The 26665-nt window shown below is 45.3% G+C and overlaps 1 protein-coding gene across 8 annotated transcripts in view; it reads left to right on the forward strand.

Annotated features, from left to right (window-relative positions):
- APBB2 (amyloid beta precursor protein binding family B member 2) overlaps positions 1–26665 on the forward strand; it is a 341418-nt gene that overhangs the window by 95453 nt on the left and 219300 nt on the right. The window contains exon 2 of one of the 8 annotated variants that reach the window (XM_074951505.1): positions 1533–1651. The exons of the other annotated variants lie outside the window; for them this stretch is intronic. The gene's annotated coding sequence lies outside the window, so the exon portion shown is untranslated. The remainder of the gene's footprint in view (positions 1–1532; positions 1652–26665) is intronic. 8 annotated transcript variants of the gene reach the window in all.

Consider the following 26665-nt stretch of genomic DNA (forward strand, 5'->3'; position numbering starts at 1 on the left):
ATATGTGCATATACATGTCCAAGTTATTGTAATTTATTTATTGCTAGCTAGTAAGTCTGTTTGTGAAAAGTGATATTAACAACGTACAAGTATCACTTTTCACAGCAAACTTACCCAGCCCTGCCAAGCCTGGAGACAATTAAGCCCTGGATGGGAGGGTCGGGGAGGCAATGGTGATGGGTGGATGGGGGGCCAGTGGGGGCAACGGGGGCCTGGAGCCTGAAGCCCCACGACCAGAGCCTGCTGCCCTGCCACCCCGGGGCGGAAGCCCAAACCCTGAGCCCTCCCCGCCCCGAGGAAGGTGGGGAACTCACCAGCTGTCTGCTCCTCCAGCGTTGTGCCCCAGGTGTCTCAAGAAGGAGGCAGGGACCAACTCCTGCTAGCAGCCCCAGCAATCAACGCCAGAGTGGTGCATGCAGGAGCACCAGCGAGGGGGAAGGGCCGCTACTTTTCCCCCCTTCCATCACAGCCCAGGAGGCTGTGGCCACAAGAAAAGCCCCTGATGGTCGCATACACTACAGTGGCTGCACTTGAGAAATGCCTAGTATTTGTGGTAGAAAGAATCCTTGTTTCTGCAACTGTATTAGATAATCAAGATTCCAATATATTTTCAGTACTCAAAAGCCTCACCCTTTATTATTTGTCTAGAGTTGGAGAGACAATACTGTTGGGATCTGGACTGATGTACAGTGTACAGATTGCAAGATTACTGTTTCCAAATACATTTACTCCTTTTCCAAGAATAGACTAGTTGCTTGGTTCCTTTAAGAACCAAACCAAAAACACTTCTAATGTTATGTTATGAACCTGTGTTAGTGACTGTCTTTTTCAGAGTTTGGTATTCATCAGTGTTAATTTTTAAAGGCACACATTTTATTTTCATACTGATTCTTAATATTGGGGAAGGGAATTGTTAATTTTATTTTTAAAAATATGGAGTATTGGAAAGAATACTGGCATCTGTAAAGTGGTGTGGAGCTGGAGATAATTTAAAAGGTCATTTGTCCATTTGAGTTTACAACTACTATACCTTATGTGCCTTAGATTAGATCATTGTGTCTCATACAAGCTTATGTTCAAATAAATTTGTTAGTCTCTAAGGTGCCACAAGTACTCCTTTTCTTTATACCAACCTATGATTTCTCCTGCAGGAGACATAGTACTAACGACATGTACAAATTGAGGACCCTTCTTTCTGAGTTACTATATGATTTTTGATCCAGGGCTCTCTTTACCTCCATTCTTCCCCCATTCATCGAAGGCAGTGCATTTTTAATGTGGACACTCTCCAAGGGGACCTATGAGTAATTGCTGTAGTGGATCTCAGACAACTTACTGCATTGCTTTCTAAGTCCAGCGGAAGCCACTGGTTTGAGCTACCCTGCCAACAGTTGTGTTGTTGTAACAACTCTCATCTTCAGGAGTTTAGCTGTTTTTACTTACTCTTCCTCAGCTCACTGTTTAGAAGAGCTTTTGGATACCTTCAGGCTTGTATGTGACATACTTCTGTTCCCCCCCCCCCCCCCCCCCAGCATTTATAGGTTAATTTCTTCAGCGTGTGTCCTCAGAGGGTGAGTGCTGCTGGTGTTAGTGGCAAGGGCTGAAGAAACCTGCCGTTCCATACAAGCTTTCCACCAAAGAACTGGGGAGAGTAAGTAATTTTTTTTGTTTTATTTTCTGCACTCATATTGTCTCAGCTTTCAGGCATTCAGGAGTATGTTTCTTCCTCATTGAGAGGGAAGTGAGTGGTGACTGACCCAGGATACAGTCTTTTTATACACAATATGCATGTACTTTCTGTAGTAATGCTTTTGAATAAAGATAAATGAAAGCAACAAAACTCACACAGATGAGACAGCCCTTTCAAAGCCCGAGTACAACCAGCTGTGGGTATGCGGGCTTGTCTACACTCACAGATTGTGGCATTTTAACTATACTGGTATGGTTAAAGCATTACAAGCCCCTAGTGTGATATAAGAGTTCTGTATACCAGTACAGTTTATTCCCCTTCTCATGCAGGAATATCTATACTGGTGAAAGGCATCTTTATACCGATATAATAGCATCCACGCTAGGGAAAGGACTGGGTTAACTATTGTGGTTTTAAAAAAAAATTACACCCCTAACTGACATAGATATCCTTGTACAAAATTTATCTGTAGACTAAGCTTACGTTCCCAGTCAGATTGTGGTTTCTATCTTTGGCCTTGTCTAGACTGGGAAGATGAGTGACTGTTTAAAACCTATTGGTTAACAGAAGTTAGTTAATAACATTTTTAAACACTACTTAGCACCTACTAAGAGAGAGAGACTGTGATGTTTAAAAATGGTTTAGTTGGTCAGGATTGGGTAGATCTTAGTACTGACCACAATCAGCTAACGTTTTTTAACACTGTCTAGGTCTATATAGGAGCTAAGTGGCAGTTAAAAATTACATATTTACATCACCACTCATTTTCGCAATCTAGAAGTGCTTTCTCTGCTTTAAGCCCCTCCCAAACACATGAAGGGCTTGTGCGATAGTTATGCCACTGTAGCACTGTAGTCTATACACTTCCTACGTTGACAGAAGGGATTTTTCTGTCACTGGAATTAATCCACCTCTCTGAGCAACAGAAACTAGATCGACAGAAGAATTCTTTCATCAGCCTAGCCACGTCTACACTGGGGGTTAGGTTGATCTAACTACAATGTTGGGAGCAAAATTTTTCATAGCCCAGAGTGACATAGTTAGGTGGATCCAGTTTTGAAGTGTAGACCATGCCATAAATCTTCACAGGAGAGCTTGTGCCTGGGCTACTGATCAAGACCTCTGGCCAGATTCAATGTCACTCAGTCTCCTGGTGCTTTGTGCCAGACCTGACAGCACAGAGAATGGTGCCTGCTCACCTCCTTTGTGCGCCCCTGGTTTTGGAGCTACTGAGGCAGCTTTAGCCTGTGATGCGAATCAGGGCTGTTTCTCTCCAGCCAGTTGACAGCTATCTCATAACAAAAGTCAGGAAGACGATTTGTACATACTCATCCCAAGTCTTTTCATAGGTTTAAGTATGAGGCAAAGTCTAAACCAATTCACTTTCATGTGCAATATCGTACTAGATGCTTTGAAGACGTCTGGAAGAACTATAAATAGTTTTCTGGACTGTAGCATCATAATACTGTGCATCTTGAGCATTTATGGTACCTACAATTATACAAACAAAAATATAATACACAGAAAACAAAAACACGGGTCTGAATTTTATTGACACACTTCTACTGTTGTTCACTGTTCAGGTACCTGAAACTCCATTTTTTCCTTAAGAAAAGTAAACAAAAAAACCGTCCTTAAATGTCATTAAATATTAATGTATGCAGTGTTGTTGTAGCCATGTTGGTCCCAGGATATTAGAGAGACAAGATGGGTGAGGTAATATCTTCTATTGGACCAACGTGTGTTGGTAAGAGAGACAACCTTTCAAGCTTACACAGAGCTCTTCTTAAAGACTTAGGAAACATCCATTTGCACACTCTTACATATTATGTAACTTTACACATGTATGTTACTTACGTGAATAAGAATTCACAGGATCATTGGCTGAGTGTTTATTTGCAGTGACTTCTGCCATATCTATGTTCTGGTCATTAACTGGGTGTGTGGGTATCAACTTAGTGGTCCATTTTCTTAACAAAAGTTGCTTTGTACTAGACGGAAATAAGAATTGTCCTCTTTTAAAATGGTGTATTTCAGCTATAAACAAAATGCAGTTTTCTCTTTTTCTGTTGTGTTTTTGTTGCAGTCTTAGCTCTGGTCTACACTACAAACTTGTGTCGATATAACTGTGTCACTCAGGGATGTGAATTTTTCACACCCCTGAGTGACACGGTTTTATCAACCTAACTACCTGTATAGACCTATGCGATGGGAGAAGCTTTCCTGTTGGTGTAGTTAACGTCTTCACTAAGCACTTTAGTAGTGCAGCTGCACCGTAAGTGTAGACAAGCCCTAATTGTAGCTGGAATCTTATTTTTCATTTTAATCCAATTATGCTCTAATGTAACCATATTTAGTGGAAGATTTTTCAAATATCCTTGATTAGCTTTATATCTATCATCAGTTTGGTTGCACATATAACTATTTGTGTTAAATTCATTCATGCTATTTCAGTAATTTACTTGAATTAAAAAATGCACTCATGAAATAATTGAAAGAGGGAGAGGCAAAGAGTAGCGGGACTACTTTTTTGCACTGTAATATAAAATACTTGCAATAAGTTAAGTCCTACACTAAAATTTTTTGTCTGTATCATAATTACATTGTGTAATGGACAAGTTGAAATATTCTAGGGCTATAACAGGGTTGTCTTGGTCCTCTTGGGGCAGGGCCAGCCAACTTTGTTCCAGATGAAGCCCCTTTTATGAGGGGTAGTTCCTGGAAGGATCACCAGAGGTGTTGGGATTTTTGGAGGGGGGGGGCGGTGGGAGTAGGACAGGTGACTGAATCATGTGACTACCAGCTGAGATTATATAAAAGAACGGTGTTAGCTCAGAGTGGAAAGCAGAGTGAAAAAATAAGGTTCACAGCCTGGTGCTATGTAAGGGTTTCAGGACCAAGCCCAAGCTATGGACCTGCAATCCTTACTCTGGAAAAACTCCTTGAAACCCATAAGCACTAACCATGGCTCTGCATATTTTTGTAAGGGCTGCAGGGGCTCTTGCAAGCTTAGGTCTTTTTCTTGTCTTCCAGTGCCATGGTGAGCTCCTAAACTGTCCAAGTCACTATATTCATGGGATAGGAACTAACCCTATTCAGTTCCCTATGTTTTGAATGGCTTCAAGGAAACAGGCTAATAGCTCAGGACAGTGAAGACCGTTAAGCCAGTTTACCTTCCTCTTAGCTCTTTAAAGGGTAAAGGTCACTGAGGCAGAGGGAGATCAAAAATTTCAAGGCATTATCTGCCTTAACTCTGAGTTCTTTGAGTGTATGTCAGTATGGATCCCACTGTAGGTGTGCTTGTCCCTAATGTGTGTGAGATCAGAGTCTAATGAATAGCAATAATCAATGGGCTGTGCACACACCCTGTGCCTCCTCATGCTCCCTGTAGCAGGATGGTGAGACTCTCCTGTAGAGTCCCCCTTGTATACTTACCCTGTAGAGGGTGCCTTAAAAGGCAGGCTATAAACCCATGGCTTCAAGGTCTGCAATGGGCTAATTTAATTACAAGATGGACTCAGCCTCTTCTGTTTGGGAGAGAGTCATTTTGACAGGGTGCTGGGCAGGAACTCCTGAGCCAGCCCTCTCTCATGCCAGCTCCAATTAAGGGAGGTAAATTGGAGCTGGCTAGAGAAACCTGCACCATTGGCAAATGGGAAACAGCTGCCAGCCTAATTAGCCTGGGGCTACATACAGGCCCAGGGGAAGAAAGGAATAGGGTGGGAGCCAGAGAGTGGAAGGAGAGTGGTAGCTCTTCCCTCCTGGGTGCAGAAGCGGAGAAGTCCTTAAGGCTGAAAACCCAAGCTGTATGTGGTGGGAGTGCACGCTGTAAATAAACCACACTGGTGATTGGTAAGCTCCAGGGTCTGTGTGATTTGTGAACGCAGCAGAAGCAAGAGCAAGGGGGCCTTGCTACACTCTGCTACAGTCATATACTGGATAAATGCTCAATGTGACAGTTGTTTTCTTCAAGTCAGAGGATGAGTGACTGAAGCTTTACTTGCTGGAACAGTCTATGGAGATCTCTTTATATGAGGAGGAGACAGGTACCAGAAATCATCAAGTACTGGGCAATCCAGCTTCCTTGAATGCCCCACCTAGCAGACAGACATCACCTAAAACCAGTGTGGAGAAGACAGCACCAAGAAAATACCAGTTTCCAATGTTGACACTGCCAGCATTGAAGCTGACATCATCAGCAACGGAGCCAATACTGACGACTCTGGTACCAAGGCTTGGCACCGAGAGTCCTCCCTGAACAAAAATGAAGTGACTTCAGATGGAGCTCAGTATCTTCCCACAAGGAAAGAATACATCAGGCCTCTTGAGGAGATAATCACTAAGCCCCAAACATCATAGAGAGCTAATAATAAGGGACTGCCTATCTCCCTGACAGAGAGAGAGAGATTCTCTGGCACTGATGAAACAACCTTCTATATTGTTGCCTTCAGCAGAATCACTGAGGCTACTGAACATGCCCCTGGAAGAACTGGAAATGACCTCCAGTACCAAGGGACTTACCAATACTGATGCAGATGCCAGTGCCCAGAGGTTTGTATACGTTGGCCCCTCCCCTCGAGGTGATGTACTTCTCTCTGTCACTGAGGCACACATTCCCATCTTATTCGGCAGAGAACCCCCTCCGCTGAGGTCTGTGGGCAAGATAATAGAAAGACCAGGTGATATACAGAGCTCAGCTGCTCTCACTTCATCAGGAATGGCACTGGTCTGTCCAATATCAGACAGGCCAGTCATATCCCTATGGCATGTTACAGTGGGCTTGCCAGGGTCTGTATTCAAATGCTTCTAAGAGCTGATCTCCATCCCAGTCTAGGAAGAGAAAGATCACAGTACCCTGTGGCATCCCTGGCCAAACCACCCTCACCGGTTATGGAGGAGTACCAAGGGGAGCCAGAGGCCAGAGCAGCAACAACATTGTACCTTACCACCTAAGAACCTTTCAGTTTGCCACTAACAAAGTGGTGTCCTTGACATGGATATTAACATCAAGTGACTTAGTCATTTCAAAAACTACTTATGAGAATTGCAGAGACTCTAGAAATAGATATTAGTCATACAAGAAAAATCTCATGAATTGTTCACTGTATTGACAACTTCGGGCCTGGCGTGGATCACCCTCCCAATAAACAGAGGACTGCTTGATCCCACTAAAGCCCTGTGGCAAACACCTGCCACGGTACCACTCACCACAAAAAAAGTGGACAAGCATTATCAAGATTCTCAAAAAGGGTTTGAGTACTTTTGTGCCCATCCCAATCCAGCCTCCTTGATCATCTCAGCCAGGCGGGCAAATCCACATACAACTGAAACATCCTAAATGACAAGGACCCATAGCAGCTCGACCTATTTTGTGGGTTATCCTGTTCCTTTGCCTCCCTTCAATTACGGGTGGCAAACTACCAGGCTCTTCTGGCTGTATATAACTTTTTGACCTGGCCACAGGGTGCACCACTCACCTCTGGTCTGATGCCTCCTCCTGGTCACTCTGGGAATTAGCTCTTGAGGTCAATGCCCAGTCCACAGTTTGCATGCCATGATTCTGTGTCTCCCTCTGGTCTGCAGCCCCTCTCTGAGCCCCAGGAACTTCAGTGTCCTCTTTGTGACTCAGCCTTTCGGCTAGGTAATTCAGTGTTTCCCCCTTCTGATAACAAAGTCCCTTCACCTTGGCAGTCTTCCTTTTCACTGCCCCATGGCGCCACTCCCTCAGTGGCCGTCAGGGGAACCTGGACTGACCCTCTATCCAGGTTCCAGTCCAGGGACCCTCACCTCAGCAGTTTTGGGTTCCTCTTCCAGCCTTCAGTGCTCCTTCCCAGGACTGCTTTCTGCCACATGTGGTTCCCATTCTGCTTGTACCAGCTCCAAATCCTCTTCCCAGGGAGAGTCTGCTGCCTGCCTTCCTGTAGCCTTTCCCAGCAGTCCTTGTCTATTGCCAGCTACCTGGCTTTATACAGGCCCCACCTGTTCCTGCACAGCTGCTCTCAGTTAGTTCCATGCTCCCTGGCTGCTCCTTCCGCTGCAGCCTATGGAGTTAATCGGCCTGCCTGGCCAGCTTAAACCCTTCCAGTGCGTGCAGGGTTGCCACCCTGTCACAGATGTGGAACTGAGTGACATCTTTTCTATCAAAGCTCCTATCTGAGAACACGCTAGAGCTCAAAGAAATAATGAAAGAGGGCCAGTTAGTGGTCAAGATGGCCCTAAAGGCATCAGTGGATGCTTTAGATTCCATGGCCAGATCTATGGCCATGATGCACAATGTGTCATGGCTTCAAGTATTGGGCATTCCCAGGGAAGTGAAGGCCGCAATCGAAGACCTGCCCTTTTAAGGCATGGAACTCTCCACTAAACAGACAGGCAATGCCCGGCACTCTTTAAAGCACAGTAAAGCCACTTTGTGTTCCCTGGGAAATCTATGTCCCGGCTTTGTACTGCAAGCTATACCATCAACAACCTCTGACGAGACAGGAGAAATCCATCTTAGCACACCAGACAAGCTGATTATCAGGTTTGGAAGAAACCCAGTTACAACAGCGGTTGCCTCTCTTCCTCCTCCTTGATGATGCACCCTGCTCCCGCAGGTCACCAGCAAATTTGATGGGCTCGTCAGGAGTCACAACAGAGCTGTTCAGAGAGCACGACCTTTGGAAGCTACCTCGCACCATTCCACTGGGTGTGGTCTGCCACGCTATTGGATGCTAGCGATCATCACCCTGGCTACCCCATCCAGTTTCAATCCTTACCCCCTGCCCACCCTCTTTCCTCATCCCTCTTCAGGGACCTTTCTCTTGACAAAGGTGTCCTTGTTGCTGCTTTGCTGCTGCTTTTAGGAGCCATAGAGGAGGTGCTGCCAGAATTCAGGGGCAGAGGCTTTCCTACTCTGGGTATTTCCATATTCTGAAGAAAAAAAGGTGTTTTTTTTTTTTTGGACATTTCGGGACCCCTGCTCTATTACCTTAACAGACCTGAGCCTTTTAGGCTGTCTCCCGTAAGTTCCCTGTAAGCACAGCCTATTTAGCGCCATGCAGGTGCTCAAGGAACCCGGCCGGGGGGAGGGGTGCCCCTCCCCTGGCCCCCAACCTGCTGCGGCCGGATGGGGTAGCCCAGACCTGTCACAGCCAGGGCTCCCCTACTCTGGACCAAACCTGGCTGAGGCGGCCTGGCCCTGGCCTGAACCTGGGCGGCCTGGCCTGCCCCCAGCTGCAGCCGGGGTGGTGCGACCCAGCCATGGCCGGAGCTGCCAGAAGTTGGTCCAATGAAAGATATTACCTCACCCACCTTGTCCAGCTAAAATTGATTATTCTGTGTTATGTAAAAATGCAAATTCCATCTTCATCTTAAAGACCTTTCTAGTGAAATTATCTGCTTCATGATGGAGGCAGTGTGGTTTAATGGATAGGGCACTGCACTAGAAGTCAGGAGACCTGGGGTCTATTCCCAGCTGTGTTACCTTGGGCAAGTCATTTCACCTCTGTTCCTCGTTCCCATTGTGTGTTTAGTTAGTAAGCTTTTCGCAGGGCTGTCAGTGCATACAGTGATTAGCAAAATGGAGCCCCACCTTGGTTGTGGCTTCTGCAGTCCAAATAGTAATGCTAAAATGCATGTGTTACAGATTTTTTGTTTATAGGCTTTGGAGTGTTATCTTAATTCGTATGGCTGTTGTATATATTTCTCCATATCAAGCTTGTTTAAGGTTAGCCTCTACTGGTAGAAATATTAAGGCATGACTGGCTTCCACGGGGCTAATAACTGAGTTCTGCTGATATTTTTCCTGATTATCATGTTTTAGATATGTTTTAATCTCAGTGTTGTTGTTTGTATTCAGTTTATTACAGTTGACATTTTTGCTTTATCTTTGTTAAGCTGAGTACACAGAACTTCAGAAAAAAAGCCCTAAAACCGTGAATTGCTTTTGGCTTACACTGCATTTTTTCTCCACAGAGGGTTCATTAAAAGGTACTTGAATTTTTCTGATTTTGTGTCCAATGTAAGCATTAATATTTCTTGGAATGTAGCTGGATTCTAATGGTAAATATTTTGTTAGTGAGTGGGGTATAATTTATTTTGTTAGGCAAGTTGCAGTACAGTGTAACCAGGAGACCTTAAAAAGGCTGTAAAGCTTTGCATAGTTTCCTGTTTTTACAAAAAAGAAATTTAGAGCTTTACTTTATTGTGGGAGAAGCTTTTAAAAAGCTGTACAATTGCTTAGAGCAGCATTTTACTTGAAATCTTGCAAGATAAAGTACTCCACCATTTATAAATACTGTCTCATATACTAATATAATGGATACTTGGTAGGAAGTGAGAGTCAGAGCTTTGTTTTCCATAAGGAAATTTCATTTCCTACACTATAAAATGTCAGAGTTACTGTTGTGAATAACCTTGTGGTTGTGCTATAATAGCACAATGGGATAATGAGTGTTTTCTATTTTTAGTTGAGTGTCAGGAAATTGGGAGGAGAATCCTCTATTTTCTCTGCAACCAGTTAGCTGAATATCTTTATCTTGAGGGCCAGGAACTGAACATATTTCCTTGCAAGCATCAGGTGACTAGTGTCTCATCTTGTACTAGCATTAGAAGAGCAATGAACATACCTAATTTCCACATAGGAAACCCAGGAAAACTGTTCTGGGGAAATGCAAACCATTACCAGTTCTAGTGTTTATTCATTAACAGGAATCAGGACTGCAGTGCTTCAGTTTTACCAGACTTCCCCTGTTTAATTTTGTGTTTTTGTAAAACACTTCAATTTTTTTTTTCTCCTTTTCATTTTGTTTTTTTTTTTGGTAGAAGAATCAAATATTGTCCTACTAGTCCTAAGAGAGTGGGTCACAGTATGCATCTGATGAAGTGAGGTGTAGCTCACGAAAGCTTATGCTCAAATAAATTGGTTAGTCTCTAAGGTGCCACAAGTACTCCTTTTCTTTTTGCGAATACAGACTAACACGGCTGTTACTCTGAAACCTGTCAGTATGCAGGGAGCTCCATTGTGGGGACATAACTGTCCCTCCCATGTGTGGGCAGGGAATGGGTAGGCAGCAGCATAGCCTTGATTCTGCCCCACATGTGCCAGCTAGTGCTGCTGTTCTGGCACAGAGAGAAAGATAATTGATATTGGTTTAATCCAGTAGTAGATTGTTCCCCTCCCAAAATTAGAGGGGAAATCAGGGAAGGAATAGTGACATTTGGAATCTGAATCCTTTCCCATTCCTGCTCCTGTTACTTGCTATCTCTTGATCCAGGCAGATGTAAACTGAAAATCTAGTCTTTAATGTTTTAAAGTCATACTTTACTTTCAAGAGTTTTAAACAGTTCTTCAATGATTGATTATTCTTGTTTGGCAGTTTTGTTTTGAGGGTGTAACTTCATTTCTGAACATTATAGTCTACATCAAATTAGTACTTTTTCTGTTAATAAGATGAGGTTAGGAAACTGCTCGTAGAGATAGTGATTAATTGATCACTGAGTATTTTGGAATCTCCTCATTGGTAGCTGTCTTGGCTGAGAAAGAATTAGTTACCCAGTATAGCAATGAGTGAGGTGTAGTTTTACAGTAGACTTCGTGCGTTCCAGTTCACTAACTGTTTGGCTCAGGGGTGGGCAAACTTTTTGGCCCGAGGGCCACATCAGGGTTGTGAAACTGTATGGAGGCCCCAGTAGGGAAGGCTGTGCCTCCCCAAACAGCCTGACCTCCACCCCCATCCGCTTCCTGCACCCTGACTGCCCCATCAGAACCCCCGACCCATCCAGCCCCCTCCCCCCTCCGCTTCTTGTCTCCTGACCACCCCCCCGGGATCCTACCCCCTATCCAACCCCCCCCGCTCCCTGTCCCCTGACTGCTGCGACCCCTATCCAACCCCCCCACTCCCTGTCCCCTGACTGCCCCCGGGACCCCCAGCCCCTTATCCAGCCCCACCACTCCCTTACCATGCTGGCTGCCGCTCAGAGCAGCAGGAGTTCACAGCCGTGCCTCCTGGCCAGAGCCAGCCATGCCGCTGCGCTGCCCGGCAGGAGTGGTGGGCCAGAGTGCTGGTGGTCCAGCGAGCTGAGGCTGCGGGGGAGGGGTGACAGCTGGGAAGGGGCTTGGGGTAGCCTTCCTGGCCCAGAGCTCAGGGGCCAGACAGGATGGTCCTGTGGGCCGTAATTTCCCCACCTCTGGTTTAGCTTGATGATGTAAGGTTGATTTTCTTGTGATTGGTCTAATGACTAAAGTAGGATATTGGAAGTCAGGACTCTCGAGTTACCTACACTGATTCCTTTGTATGCCATTAGGGAAGTCAGGTTCTGAGATCTTGACACCTCTGAAGATGAGGTCACTAGTCTCTGACTCAGTTCCTCACCTGTAAAATGGGACAATTCTTACCTATACCTTACATAAAAATGTGATGCCTTTGAGACTGAAGTCCTCTATCCACAAAACAAAATAAGTAGATCTAAAACTGCCCCATAATCCCCATCAATGTTCTTCATCCGTGCCCTAGAGGGACCGCTGCTGTGGCTAACAGGACAGTTCACTTTCCTTGTGTGTATACCTGTCCATTAGGAACTGAACTGAAACCATCAACTCATTTCATAAAGCCTACTGAAAACTGATGGTTGCTATCAGCTTGGGCCATATTTGAACCAGTGTAGTGACACAGTTTAAAATGATCCTTGTGTTAAGGAATTAGTTGGTAGTACAATATGGAGGAGTTTGTATCTAGATCACTGGTACACATTTGTCTCCCATTACTAGTTAGCATAGGATCTCTGCTAAGGGCTCTGCTGTATGAAATCTGTTTCTAGTGAACCTGCATCAGAACCTTCTTTGGCATACTAGGAAAAGGGGCTGAAATCTCACGGGCACATCTGTTGAGTGGTGGTTTCTGGCAGACCTGGTGGAGGTACATTAATGTTGTAGGGAAGCTTGTTCTGGAGTTGTCTGTTGCTGTTCCTTTTCCGTAGATAAGCAAAAGACTTTCATTTCTGTCAACAGAGAAGTTTTTGATGAACATACACACAAGAAAAGAGTTCATTCTCCGAAATAAAGGCTCTGCTGTTGCATCAGATTCTCTGTCTTTATTTTGTGCTGGCAGTTATTATTTGTGAATGGAAAATGTTATCTTCAGAATCAACAGCAATTCTCTAGAGCTTGAGTTGCTTCCTATAAAAGCAGCACACAATAAACTGTGAAGGAAGGAAATCAAGCCCTAGGGAAACTCTCTCATAAGATGGCTATGCTACAGCTGTAGAAAGATGAGAGGCTCTTCAGCTGCATCTGCACTTGCAAACTTGGTAGCCATCATTCACCTATGGTGTAGTTTTGCAAGTGGTAATATCAGTGGAAGCTGTGGTGTTAGGGCAGTGTAATATGTGGCTCAGCCATTTTTACTACCTGGTATATTATCCTTGCAAACATAGAGGAAATACCCATACCTCATGTGGGGGAAAAACTGAAAAGGGAATTTTAAAAACAAGGTAAAAGTCTCTGTGGAGTAGTTGTTTAAGTTTTAGTTTACTTTCACTGAATGCAGCTTCTTTCTTTCTCAAGCTTAATGCAGAATGGTACTATTGTGGGAAGTAAGTTCGTTTTCATTCAGTTAAACAGGATCTTTTAGAAATATTGAGTGTTGTGGTACTTAACATCAGTGTTTGTTTTAATGAAGAACATTTTTCTTTAGAAATAAATGCTGATGTTAATTGCTACAACACTAGCGCTTTCTGAAAGATGTTGTTTCTTAAGAGTGTGAAAATGTATTGACCTTTCCCTAATGGTTCTCTTCTACATTAAATCCAAGAAAGGTGGCATCTGAGTTCTTTAAGTGTAAACTACATGCCAAATACCACACCCTGCCAAATGACTTGCTTTTGGTGTTTTTCACTGGGATGGTGGATATCTTTGTTGTTGCATGATGTATCATTCTTTCAAATAATTCAAGTTTCATATCCTATATGTTGTTATCACTTGTTGATGTAGTATGGAGTGTGGTCAGAAGGAAGTGTGTTTTTTAATTACTGTTTTGATTTTACGACCTTTTTTTTAGATTTTTTTGATTAAATGATTTTAGAACATTAAGTGCACAGATTCATCACTGCAGTGTTCTTATTTTTTGCCAGTGATTTCAATGGACGTACATCAATGTAAAACTAGAGTAACACAGTGGCAAATCAAGCCCATATTGTATACTGACAGGTTTCAGAGTAGCAGCCGTGTTAGTCTGTATCCACAAAAAGAAAAGGAGGACTTGTGGCACCTTAGAGACTAACAAATTTATTTGAGCATAAGCTTTCGTGAGCTACAGCTCACTTCATCGGATGCACTGATGAAGTGAGCTGTAGCTCACGAAAGCTTATGCTCAAATAAATTTGTTAGTCTCTAAGGTGCCACAAGTCCTCCTTTTCTTTTTATAGAGTATACTGAACTCCTTAAAGAATAACCTAAGATTCATCTTAATACATCACTTGTATATTGTAATAAGGTTTAACCAAGTGTTGCAATAAGGTTACTAGTCCAGTTGGGTGTCTAAAACAGCTACTTTGTACATTTAATTATGAATATTCAGTAGTCCAACTGTAGATATTCAGTAGTCCATTTTGCAGTATTTCTGGATATATTCTTTGTACAATTTTAATACAGGTGTGTCTGGTTCTTATTGGACTACTGTGTCTTGATTAAAATTAACAAAATGTGAGAGGAGAATAAAATTGGTAATAGTTGGTGTAATGCTGGAGAAATTACTTTTTTTCTGTCTTTTTTTTTTTTTTAATTTTTAAAGCACTTCAGCTCTTACTGAGGTAGTGTGATGGGGTGTATAAATCCCACACAGGCCAACAAAAGGTGGGAGCCTGAGGATCCAATTAGCCTTGGAGGGCATATTGGGTTCAAGTCAGTGTCAATCTCAGCTGAGGAGGGGCTGGGTGATTGCTTCATAAAGGAATGAATTAAGAGCAGCAGGGAGAGGAGATCCAGTGGTGACAGGGGATGTGTCCTCTCCTGAGGGGAAGAGTCCTGGGGAGGGGCAGAGTGGAAATCCTTTCCTGGGTGGAGAGGCTGAAGAAGGACCAGAAATAGGGGGAAGAGATGAACAAAGGTGTAAGGAGCCAGGTTTAGCTTCTGTGATGGGCCTCAAAGAGGGAGGTCAGGACTCGAGGAAAATAACTCTGCAGTTTGATGTTCTGACAATAGGACAGAGGACAAAGGGGAACTGGAAGAGAGACTGAAATCTCAAATCTGTTGGTGTGGGATGGAATTAATCATTGTTTTGTTTGACATCACTCGGTGGAGAGAGTGGAACTGAAGAAAGTTCCCAGGTAGGGCAGAAGACATTTTGGTTTGTTACCTGTGTTTGAATACTGGTGAAGTATATTATTTAGGACATTAAGGACCTTGATGTCCCAGAAGGTGTGGGACCTGGCCGTAGGGTCAAGTGCCCCACAACATGGGATGGATGACAGTGTCACTAGGGTGCGCTCTGGGATGTTGAGCTGCAATAATGCAATGAGGAGACACTCCAGGACAGTGAGGTCCATCACCAGTGGTATTGGTGCACTTTATATACAGTGGCTTAGTGCATAAAGTGGCAATGAGAGATTGATGTGTGCTCTGGCTTTTGTGTGTAAATTCAGCAAAAGTTGGAAGCATAATTTAGATTTGTTTTATCTGTCTTACATATTTATATAGTCCTCATTACTGACGTACCTGAGCATCTCACGATCTTCAATGGATTTATCATCACAACACACTCCTATGAGGTAGGGAAGTACTATTATCCCAGTCTTAAAGATGGTAAACTGAAGCACGGTGGGCCAGATTTTTACAAGTATTAGGTGCCTAAAGATGTAGCTAGATGCCTAAGGGGGTTTCAAATGCATTCCCATTGAACTCAAGGGGAATTAGGTGCCTAGGTGCTTCTGAAAATCCCACTAGATACCTATCTGCATCTTTAGGCACCCAATACCTTTAAAAATATGATCCACTGAGACTATGTGATTTCCTAGAGGTCACACAGGAGATCTGTGGCTGAGCAGGAAATTGACCCAAGGTCTCCCAAGTACTAGATTAAGACCCTTGCCATTGGCCCATACCTCCACTTTTCCATCCTAGACTGTACTTTCAAAAAATGAGTGGAATGCTGCATGCTCCTAGAGCAGCTTATATGGACCAGCTCATAGCAACTTAATCCTTTGAGAGACACGCATCTGTCAGTTGATGCAACTGGGACAGATGCAAAGGAAATTTCATTTTGAAAAAGGTGGGAACGTAAGAATTGATACTCTGTATCATACCAATGGTCCATCTAATGTCCATCAGTGGCTGATATTAGCTGCTTCAGAGGAAGATGCAAGGAACATTTCTTCCTGATCTCCATTAGTTAGAGGATGACTTATATCCTGAAGCAAGAGGGTTTTTATACCTTCCTAAACTCATGGATATTTTTTAATCCTTATATTTGAACTCTGGATGATCTTGTCTGTATAAATGTTCACTCCTTTTTTTGAATCCTGCTAAGATCTTCGTCTCAATGTTAACATGTGGCAATGAGTTCCTTAGTCTAACCATTCCTCGTGGGAAAAAAATCCTAGTTTCAATTTTAAATTTGTCACTTTTTCAGTCTCATTCTATGTTACCTTGTTCTTGTTTTATGGGAAAGAGTGCTTAGATGTTCTCCATCTACTGTCTCAGTAACCTTCATTACATAGTGCACTTTCATCATGTTCCCTCTTATTCTCTAAGGTAAACATTCTTCTCTCTCTCTCCTCTTATCAACGTTTTTCCATGCCTCTAAACCATTCTCATTGCCCATCTCCAAACTCCCCCAGTCTCTGCTATGTCTTTTTTGAGATGGGTCAGATGGATCTGTGACTTTTCTCAACCACCTAAACTTAGACCAAAAATGAGAATCCTTGATGCATATCTGAGATTCAAGCTAGCTAAATAAATAAAGTGTGTGTGCACGCACACATACACACACTTTAATACCACTCTGTGGCCTTTCATTGCTACAAATAAAGCTGCTATTAGAAATTTGATTACAGCAGCATTCCTTCTGCTAAAAGTTATGGTGTATAACAGGGATCTCAAACTCAAATCGCCACTAGGGCCACATGAGGAATAGTACATTGGCTCGAGGGCTGCATCACTGACACCTTTTCATATAAAGGTATAAAAGCCACTACGCTGCCCCTGTCCCCACTCCACCCCTTCCATGAGGCCCCGCTCCTGCGTGCCTCTTTCCACCCGTTCCCCACCCACATTCCAAACCTTTTCCCAAACCAACTCCGCCCTCTCCCTGCCCCTATTCCAACCCCTTTCCCAAATCTCTGCCTCCTCCCCTGAGCGTGCTGCTCCCTGCTCCTCCTCCTCCCCTCCTGGAAAACGCTAAGTGCCACCAAACAGGTGTTTGGTGGCGGAAAGCACCTGGAGGTAGGCAGAGGAGCAGGGACGCGGTGCGCTGGAGAGGGAGGGGGAGCGGCGGGTGAGGGGAGCTTGGCGGCCACAGGAAATAACTTGCGTGGGGACGGGGAGTTTGGTGGACCACAGCAAATATGAGGCCCATGGGCCACGTGTTTGAGACCGCTGGTGTATAACTTAACCAGTTAGGTATCGGAGGGGTAGCTGTGTTAGTCTGGATCTGTAAAAGCTGCAAAGAGTCCTGTGGCACCTTATAGACTAACAGATGTATTGGAGCATAAGCTTTCGTGGGTGAATACCCACTTCATTGGCATACCCATTCGGTTGGCATCCGACGAAGTGGGTATTCACCCACGAAAGCTTATGCTTCAATACGTCTGTTCGTCTATAAGGTGCCACAGGACTCTTTGCCACTTAACCAGTTAGTTTATTCATAATGTAGTTGCAGAACACTTGGCTCCAACTCATTCTTGATTGACATATATCTTGAGAAGCATAAATAAATCCTCATTCAGAATTGCTACTGTTGCCTTTGAATCAGAAGAGTACATTTCACCAATCCTAGATTAGTGTTGAGATACAGAGCACATGCTTACAGCTTGAAACTTTCTTTTCATCCTTCTTTTCAAGAAGAGCAGTACTTTATGATGAGATGTCACTGTTTACTTTAACATGCTGTTAAACCATGTATACGAAGGTCTATCAACTGTGTGCCTCAGAGTAAATATACAATGTTGGTCTACCTAATATCTTACACAAAAAGATCCAGATGATGATTTGTAATTGAAGATTATCTATAGTAATGTGAGTGAGAAAGCAGGATGAGCATGATTGGCATACTTATTGGAAGGGTGGTCCTGTGGGTGAAGCAGAGGAGTGGAAGTTCAGGGTATATATTCCTGGCTCTACCACAAACTTCCTGTGTTACTTTGTACAAGTCATTAAACCTTTCTGTGCTTCCTTTTCCTGATCCATAAAATAAGGATAACAGCACTGACCTCACATCGTTATTATGAGGCTTGATTATTGACCAATTCTTTCCTGATTTACTAGTGATACGCTGGTATAACTGCATTGAAATCAGTAGAGTTGCATTGTCCGGCCAAGCCAGAAGAAAGACAGGAGGCAATGGATGTGGATTATTTAGGCCACAACGTCATTCACTTAATTCACCAAACTTTATTCAGAAGTACCTGATGATAAATTATACAGTGCAAGTCATCATCATTTCCTCAGTCTTTTCCACACAATCCCCAACCTGGTCCCAAGCATCCTGCTGTTGGGACCCCCACAGCTGTCCCTCATATGAGGAAGAATGGGTCTATAAAAAGTCAGGTGTCCACTCCCTCGTGTTCCAGACATAGGAGCCCTGAACCCCATTTCCTCAGCTCCCTTAAGGGGAGGGGATTGAAAAAAATAGAGGGTTCAGCTCCCCACTGTACCAGATAAGGGAGCCCCAAAGCCCCCCCCCCCAACCCCAGCGCACACTTAAACAATGCTTTCCTTCAAATTCTTTTCCAGTCCATTTTATCCTATAACCATGTCCCTTCTGAGTTCCTGCACTGGTCATCAATCATGACTTTTATGTACTAAGTTGCAACATTATAATTCCTCCCCTCCTCCCCGCCTGTGCCCCACTGGGTCCTAGAACTGCTGTACGGAAAGTGGAAAAACTGACACCCCCCGCCCCCCTCGGCCTATCTGGCAATGGAGGACAAATTCTTTCCCAGCCATGTCGGTCAAGAAAAATTTGAGGTCCACTACATCCTATTAGCTGGGGCCCCTCCCATTTCACCCCAGTTACAGACATTTGGGGGCTTTCAGGGTCCCAATACAATTCCCCCCACCCCCAGCCCTGTTCCCAAGCCCCAGGGAGAAAAGGGTGACTGGCAACCTGGTCCTTGTGAAAATTTCATGGTTCGGTGCTGCCAGTCTGATCCAAGTAAAAGAGGTCTTCCCTGGGGCTGCATGGGATATAAATACTCCCCCCCCACACACACACACAAACACACTCTTCCAATCAGCAGGAAGGGCAGTGCCCCTGCTTCCTGGTCTTTCCAGCAGTGTCCAATACACTTCCCCGTCCCCTTCCTGTTTTAAGGGGGGCCCTTAAAGGGGCAACACACTTTTTTTTTCTGGACAGCTGGACAAGGACCAACTCCGTAGAGGAATGATGAGCACATTGGCATAAAACTGGAGTATCAGAATGGCAAATGAGGCCCCGGGAGCCAGATCTTCAGATGGTGTAAATTGACGAAGCTTCACTGGAGCTGCACCACATGAGGATCTGCCCCCATTTCTGTAAACCTTATTTAAATCCTTGGCTGGTATGTGTAGTAGAAATGCAAAGTAGTACGATTATTTAGTATGTCTTTGTGCATTTCTTTCAACACCATAATTGTGATCTGAAGGAACAATGTTTCCATGTAAATAGTGGCTTTAGCCTACACTGTTTCCACTAAGACACTCGGGCCTTGTCTACCCTGGCAAGTTTCTGCGCAGTAAAGCAGCTTTCTGCACTGTAACTCCTGAGGTGTACACACTGCCAAGCCGCTTAGTGCACAGAAACTGCGCAGTTGTAGCTCTGTAAAAAAAACCACCCCGACGAGAGGCGTAGAGCTTTCTGCGCCAGGGCTACAGCGCTGCGGTGCCAGTGTAGACACAGTGGTGATTACAGCACTGTGATTGGCCTCCGGGAGGTGTCCCACAATGCTTGTTCTCGCCTCTCTGGTCATCAGTTTGAACTCTACTGCCTTGCCCTCAGGTGACCAACCGTCATCCCCACCTTGTACATTCCTTTGTAATTTTGAAAGTCCCCTTCCTGTTTGCTCGGTGATGTGTGGAGTGGTCTCAGTGCATCTTTCCAGGTGGCCATGCCTGCTCCATGCACCAGGCATGGATGCAATACTCGGTGGCGACCCCACCTCCACTGCGAGGACCACTGTGGATTCTTCGGTGGCTCACCTGCCGGTCGAAAGTGGACAGAGCCAGGAGGAGGAAATCTTGGACAAGGATGTGGAGGGGGAAGGGGACCCAGAGGCAGAGGATGACTCAGAAGTCAGAGATGCATGCAGCCAAGAGTTCTTTTCTACCCTGGAGGAGCCTAGCCAGTCACAGCTGTCGGATCTTGGTGAAGCGCAAACAGGAGAGGAGGCCCCTGGTAAGTGGATTTGATTTTGGGAATCAAATCGCTGAAGCAAGTTGTTGGGGGAAGGAGGGTTGCAGAAAGCAGGCTTGTCTCCCACCACATGCCTCATCTGAGCGGCGGAACAGGCTGTTGATAGACTCCCTCACTTCACGGGAATCTCCCTTGCAGATCTCCAGGAAACTCTTGTGGAGATAACGGGCAATCTGCTGCCATGGGTTCTTTGGCAGACTGCTTTGTTTCTTGCCTCCATTAACTGTAACTTTCCTGTACCACTGTGCCGTCACGGGGCTGGGGGGAGGGAACCATTGCTGCACACAGGGAGCCGTATAAGGGCCAGGGCGGAAGCCGCAATCTTGGAGAAGACCCTCCCTTGATTCCCTGCTGACCCTCAGCAGCGAGAGATCTTCCATAATGATCACATCCTATGGAAAGTGTGGGGACAGGAATGATTATCAGGTCTCCCCTACAGTGCTGGCTCTCTCCAAGAGCCACGTGCCCAGTGTACAGCAGGGTCCGGGAAGAGTGATTTACCCTGCCCCTGCGGCTACTTACTGTTTTGGGGGTCTTGTGACAGGTGTGTGAGTACTGGCTGTGTTTTTAAATCACTGAATCAGTGTTCTCTGTGTTGCAAACAATACTGCTTCTGTAAAATGTTGCATTTAAACTTCACAGAGATGACATTGGGAGCCCAGCCTCCCTCTTTGTTATTGGTGGCTGAACGGCTGCGCAGAATTAGAAAGCTGCCAAGAAGAACTGAGGAGGACTTTCTGTGTGATGTTATGATGCACTCTGCTGCTGAGAAACAGGAATTGAAGGAGTGGTGGGACAGCGAGAAGAGGGACCAAAAGGAGAACGCGGCATGCCAGAATGAAGCCTTGGAGCAGCTCTTAAAGGTTATGGAGCGCCAAGCAGACACACGCTCCAGGCGATACTAGCTCTTCAAACCGAGCAGCTCCACGCCTGCCCTCCCCTGCAGCCGCTGTTGCAAAAGTCTTTCCCGTGCTGCCCCCAGACACCGCCAACACACTCTTATCAACCTCCTGGCTCCAGTCTATACCCGTGGCATTCCACTCCTCCCTTCTCACAGTCCAGCACTGCGGACTCCCACTACCCTCTGCACTCAACACCCTCCTTCTGCAGTTTGGCCATGCTGAAGCACAGTATCCGCTGCACTGTACTCCAAAGGAGAAGGTTGGATATGATCCCTGGACATACACAACTCTTTAGCGGTCCTGGGACCTCTCCTCCTTCTGGGACCTTCCCTTCCCCCATCCCCCTCACTGCTGATGGTTTTTTTTGGTTTGACTCTCTCCTCCGGTTGTTGTTTTTTAATAAAAGAATTGTTTGTTTGAAAGAAATCTTTATTGTATTAACTGAAAGCAAAAAGAGCCCTGCAAAGCAACATACAATTATGTTAAACCCACATATTGCATTGTCTGCACCAATTACCTCCTAGCATTACGAGCACTACACTCCTAAGCATAGCAACAAATATTAGTGGCTTTCAGCCTCAAATTGCTGCCTCAAGGCATCCCTGATCCTTAGGGCCCCATGCTGCTCTCCTCTAATAGCCCTGGTCTGTGGTTGTTCAAACAAAGCCTCCAAGTGCTGAGCCTCTGCGGTCCAGCCCTGAGTGAAGCTTTCACCCTTCCCTTCACAGATATTATGGCATGTACAGCACACGGCTATAAGCATAGGAATATTGTCATCGGCCAGGTCCAGCTTCCCATAGAGGCATCATCAGCGGGATTTTAAATGTCCAAAAGCACACTCAACAGTCATTCTGCACTTGCTCAGCCTGTTGTTGAGCTGCTCCTTGCTGCTGTCAAGTTGCCCCGTGTATGGCTTCATAAGCCATGGCATTAAGGGGTAGGCAGGGTCTCCTTTTTGGAAAGTGTAGGGGACAATTTCCTGGTGCAAGTGCTGGAGGAACCAACTAGGGGCAGAGCTCTTCTTGACCTGCTGCTCGCAAACTGGGAAGAATTAGTAGGGGAAGCAAAAGTGGATGGGAACCTGGGAGGCAGTGACCATGAGATGGTCGAGTTCAGGATCCTGACACAAGGAAGAAAGGAGAGCAGCAGAATACAGACCCTGGACTTCAGAAAAGCAGACTTTGACAACCTCAGGGGACTGATGGGCAGGATCCCCTGGGAGAATAACATGAGGGGGGAAGGAGTCCAGGAGGGCGGGCTGTATTCTAAAGAATCCTTATTGAGGTTGCAGGAACAAACCATCCTGATGTGTAGAAAGAATAGTAAATATGGCAGGCGACCAGCTTGGCTTAACAGTGAAATCCTTGCTGATCTTAAACACACAAATGAAGCTTACAAGAAGTGGAAGATTGGACAAGTGACCAGGGAAGAGTATAAAAATATTTGCTCGGGCATGCAGGAGTGAAATCAGGAAGGCCAACTCACACCTGGAGTTGCAGCTGGCAGGAGATGTTGAAAAGTAACAAGAAGGGTTTCTTCAGGTATGTTAGCAACAAGAAGAAAGTCAAGGAAAGTGTGGGCCCCTTACTGAATGAGGGAGGCAACCTAGTGATAGAGGATGTGGAAAAAACTTACTGTACTCAATGCTTTTTTTGCCTCTGTCTTCATGAACAAGGTCATCTCCCAGACTACTGCACTGGGCAGCACAGCATGGGGAGGAGGTGACCAGCCCTCTGTGGAGAAAGAAGTGGTTTGGGACTATTTAGAAAAGCTGGACAAGCACAAGTCCATGGGGTCAGGTGCGCTGCATCCGAGAGTGCTAAAGGAGTTGGTGGATGTGATTGCAGAGCCATTGGCCATTATTTTTGAAAACTTATGGCGATCGGGGGAAGTCCCGGACTACTGGAAAAAGGCTAATGTAGTGCCCATCTTTAAAAAAGGGAAGAAGGAGGATCGTGGGAACTACAGGCCAGTCAGCCTCACCTTAGTCCCTGGAAAAATCATGGAGGATGTCCTCAAGGAATCAATTCTGAAGCACTTAGAGGAGAAGAAAGTGATCAGGAACAGTCAGCATGGATTCACCAAGGGAAAGTCATGCCTGACTAATCTAATTGCCTTCTATGACGAGATAACTGGCTCTGTGGATGAGGGGAAAGCAGTGGACGTGTTGTTCCTTGACTTTAGAAAGCCTTTTGACATGGTCTCCCACAGTATTCTTGCCAGCAAGTTAAAGAAGTATGGGCTGGAGAATGGACTATAAGGTGGATAGAAAGCTGGCTAGATCATCAGGCTCAATGGGTAGAGATCAATGGCTCCCTGTCTAGTTGGCAGCCAGTATCAAGTGGAGTGCCCCAAGGGTCGGTCCTCGGGCTGGTTTTGTTCAATATCTTCATAAATGATCTGGAGGATGGTGTGGATTGCACCCTCAGCAAGTTTGCAGATGACACTAAACTGGGAGGAGAGGTGGATACGCTGGAGGGTAGGGATAGGATACAGAGAGGGACCTAGACAAATTAGAGGCCAAATTAGAGAGCCAAAAGAAATCTGATGAGGTTCAACAAGGACAAGTGCAGAGTCCTGCACTTAGGACGGAAGAATCCCATGCACTGCTACAGACTAGGGACCGAATGGCTCGGCAGCAGTTCTGCAGAAAAGGACCTGGGGTTACAGTGGATGAGAAGCTGGATATGAGTCAACAGTGTGCCATTGTTGCCAAGAAGGCCAATGGCATTTTGGGGTGTATAAGTAGGGGCATTGCCAGCAGACCGAGGGACATGATCGTTCCCCTCTATTCGACATTGGTGAGGCCTCATCTGGAGTAGTGTCTCCAGTTTTGGGCCCCACGCTACAAGAAGGATGTGGAAAAACTGGAAAGCGTCCAGCGGAGGGCAACAAAAATGATTAGAGGACTGGAACACATGACTTATGAGGAGAGGCTGAGGGATCTGAGATTGTTTAGTCTGCGGAAGAGAAGAATGAGGGGGATTTGATAGCTGCTTTCAACTACCTGAAAGGGGGTTCCAAAGAGGATGGATCTAGATTGTTCTCAGTGGTAGCAGATGACAGAACGAGGAGTAATGGTCTCAAGTTGCAGTGAGGGAGGTTTAGGTTGGATATTAGGAAAACTTTTTCACTAGGAGGGTGGTGAAACACTGGAATGCGTTACCTAGGGAGGTGGTGGAATCTCCTTCCTTAGAGGTTTTTAAGGTCAGGCTTGACAAAGCCCTTGCTGGGAAGATTTAATTGGGGATTGGTCCTGCTTTGAGCAGGGGGTTGGACTAGATGACCTCCTGAGGTCCCTTCCAACCCTGATATTCTATGATTTTATTCTATGATTCCCAGGATCACAATGGGCATTTTGACTTCCCCTACGGTGATCTTCTGGTCTGAGAAGAAAGTCCCCTGCTTGCACCTTCATGAACAGGCCAGTGTTCTGAAAGATGCATGCGTCGTGCACCTTTCCAGACCAGCCTGTATTAATGTCTGTGAAACGTCCACGATGATCCACAAGCACCTGGAGAACCATTGAGAAATACCCCTTGCAATTAATGTACTCAGTGGTTAGGTGGTTTGGTGCCAGAATTAGAATATGCTTGCCATCTATCGCCCCTCCACAGTTAGGGAAGCCCATTTGTGCAAAGCCATCCGCAATGTCACGCACGTTGCCCAGAGTCACGGTCTTTCGGAGCAGGATGCGATTAATGGCCCTGGAGACTTGCGTCAACACGACTCCAACAGTTAACTTTCCCACTCGGAACTGGTTAGCGACTGATTGGGAGCAGTCTGAAGTAGCCAGCTTCCACAGTGCTATCGCCAAGCGCTTCTCCAGTGGCAGGGCAGCTCTCATTCTCGTGCCCTTGTGCTGCAGGGCTGGGGAGAGCTCATCACACACATGAATGTGGCTTTCCTCATTCAAAAGTTCTGCAGCAACTGCTCGTCATTCCAGACGTGCATGACAATGTGATCCCACCACTCAGTGTTTGTTTCCCAAGCCCAAAAGCAGCGTTCCACTGTGGTCAGCACCTCCGTGAATGCCACAAGCAATCTCATATCATAGCTGCTACGCGTGGCGAGATCAATGTCGCACTCCTCTTGCCTTTGTAGTTTAAGGAATAACTCCACTGCCACTCATGATGTGTTGGTCAGAGCGAGCAGCATACTGGTCAACAGTTCGGGATCTATTCCTGCAGCCTAATGAGGCAGGGCATGCAGTACACAAACGATTGAACGATGGAGCCAAATGCGGATGGAAGCACAGGGATTGCTGGGATGCGAAGCAATGCATCATTGGGCACTGGGAGAGTACCCAGGATGCCCCACGATGTCCTCCGCCTTTCCACAGCTCTTAGCAGCAGAAGAGAAAGAGGTGTTCTGTGGGATAGCTGCACAGAGTGCACTGCTCCCAATGCCGCTGCAAGTGCAGGAAGTGTGAACATGCTATTGCGCAGGCAGCTGACAGTGTGAACACACAACAGCGGTTTCCCTTCAGTGCTCTCTGAGCGGTGCTGTAACTCCCGGCGCTGTAACACTGCCAGTGTAGACATGCCCTCAGAAAAGAAAGGGGTAAATAAATGTAGGGGATGGAGGGAGGAGAGAGAGAGTGAGAGAGCAGGTTATTTTCCTGACATCTAAAAAATGTCATTAGCTCAATAGCACATTTTGGGTTAAATCTTTCAGTTACATTTTAACTATTCACGCAGTTTGTGTCATAAGTTTCCAGAAGTCCACAGGATCTGAGTGATGCAGATTGCGTTCGGCTGATATTTTCAAGGTGGAGCTAAGCATTCAGTGCTCACTGGGAGTTGAGTCCCTATATCCTTTTAGGCCACTCTGAAAATCCCATCCTGAGTGTTTTAAAAATCAAGTTAGGGCAAAGACAGTGGCCATTGAATTCACACGCTCTGTTTTAAAAAAAACATGGAATCTTGAGAAGCTGTTTCCCACTAGCTGCACCGCTGTCGCATTTCAGTGAAGGCACTACCTATGTCGATGGGCTGTCTACAATGGGGGTTAGGTCTGTTTAACTGCATCGTTCAGGGGTGTGGATTTTTCACACCTTTTAGTGATGTCGTTATACCGACCTAATTTCCTAGTGTAGATCAGGCCTAATTTAGATTCTAAAGAGTACTGTACTAATTGTTCAAATATAGGAGAACATCATTAGATGAACATCCATGTTAGGGGAGGGAGGCAGAGACAGATGTTGGAGAAATGAAAAGCTAGCCAAGAAAATAAAAAACAAAATTTCCACTTTACAGATCTGGCCCATATGCATTTAGGAGCCTACATCTCATTGGACATCCATGGAACTTAGGCTCCTAAGGTGTTTTTGAAAATGTATCCCTCGATCTAATCCTTTTTTCTTTCCTCCAGATGCTCCCTCCTTTCCAGTGATAAGCTGTCAAGTGATGAGAGTAGAACTGATTGATTGAAGTATCTGCAACATTAGAGACCTTTTTCATTTAAAAAAAATAACGTGTGGATGCAAA

The sequence above is a fragment of the Natator depressus genome, chromosome 4 (assembly GCF_965152275.1).
Source record: "Natator depressus isolate rNatDep1 chromosome 4, rNatDep2.hap1, whole genome shotgun sequence".
In the NCBI taxonomy this organism is placed as follows: Eukaryota; Metazoa; Chordata; order Testudines; family Cheloniidae; genus Natator; species Natator depressus.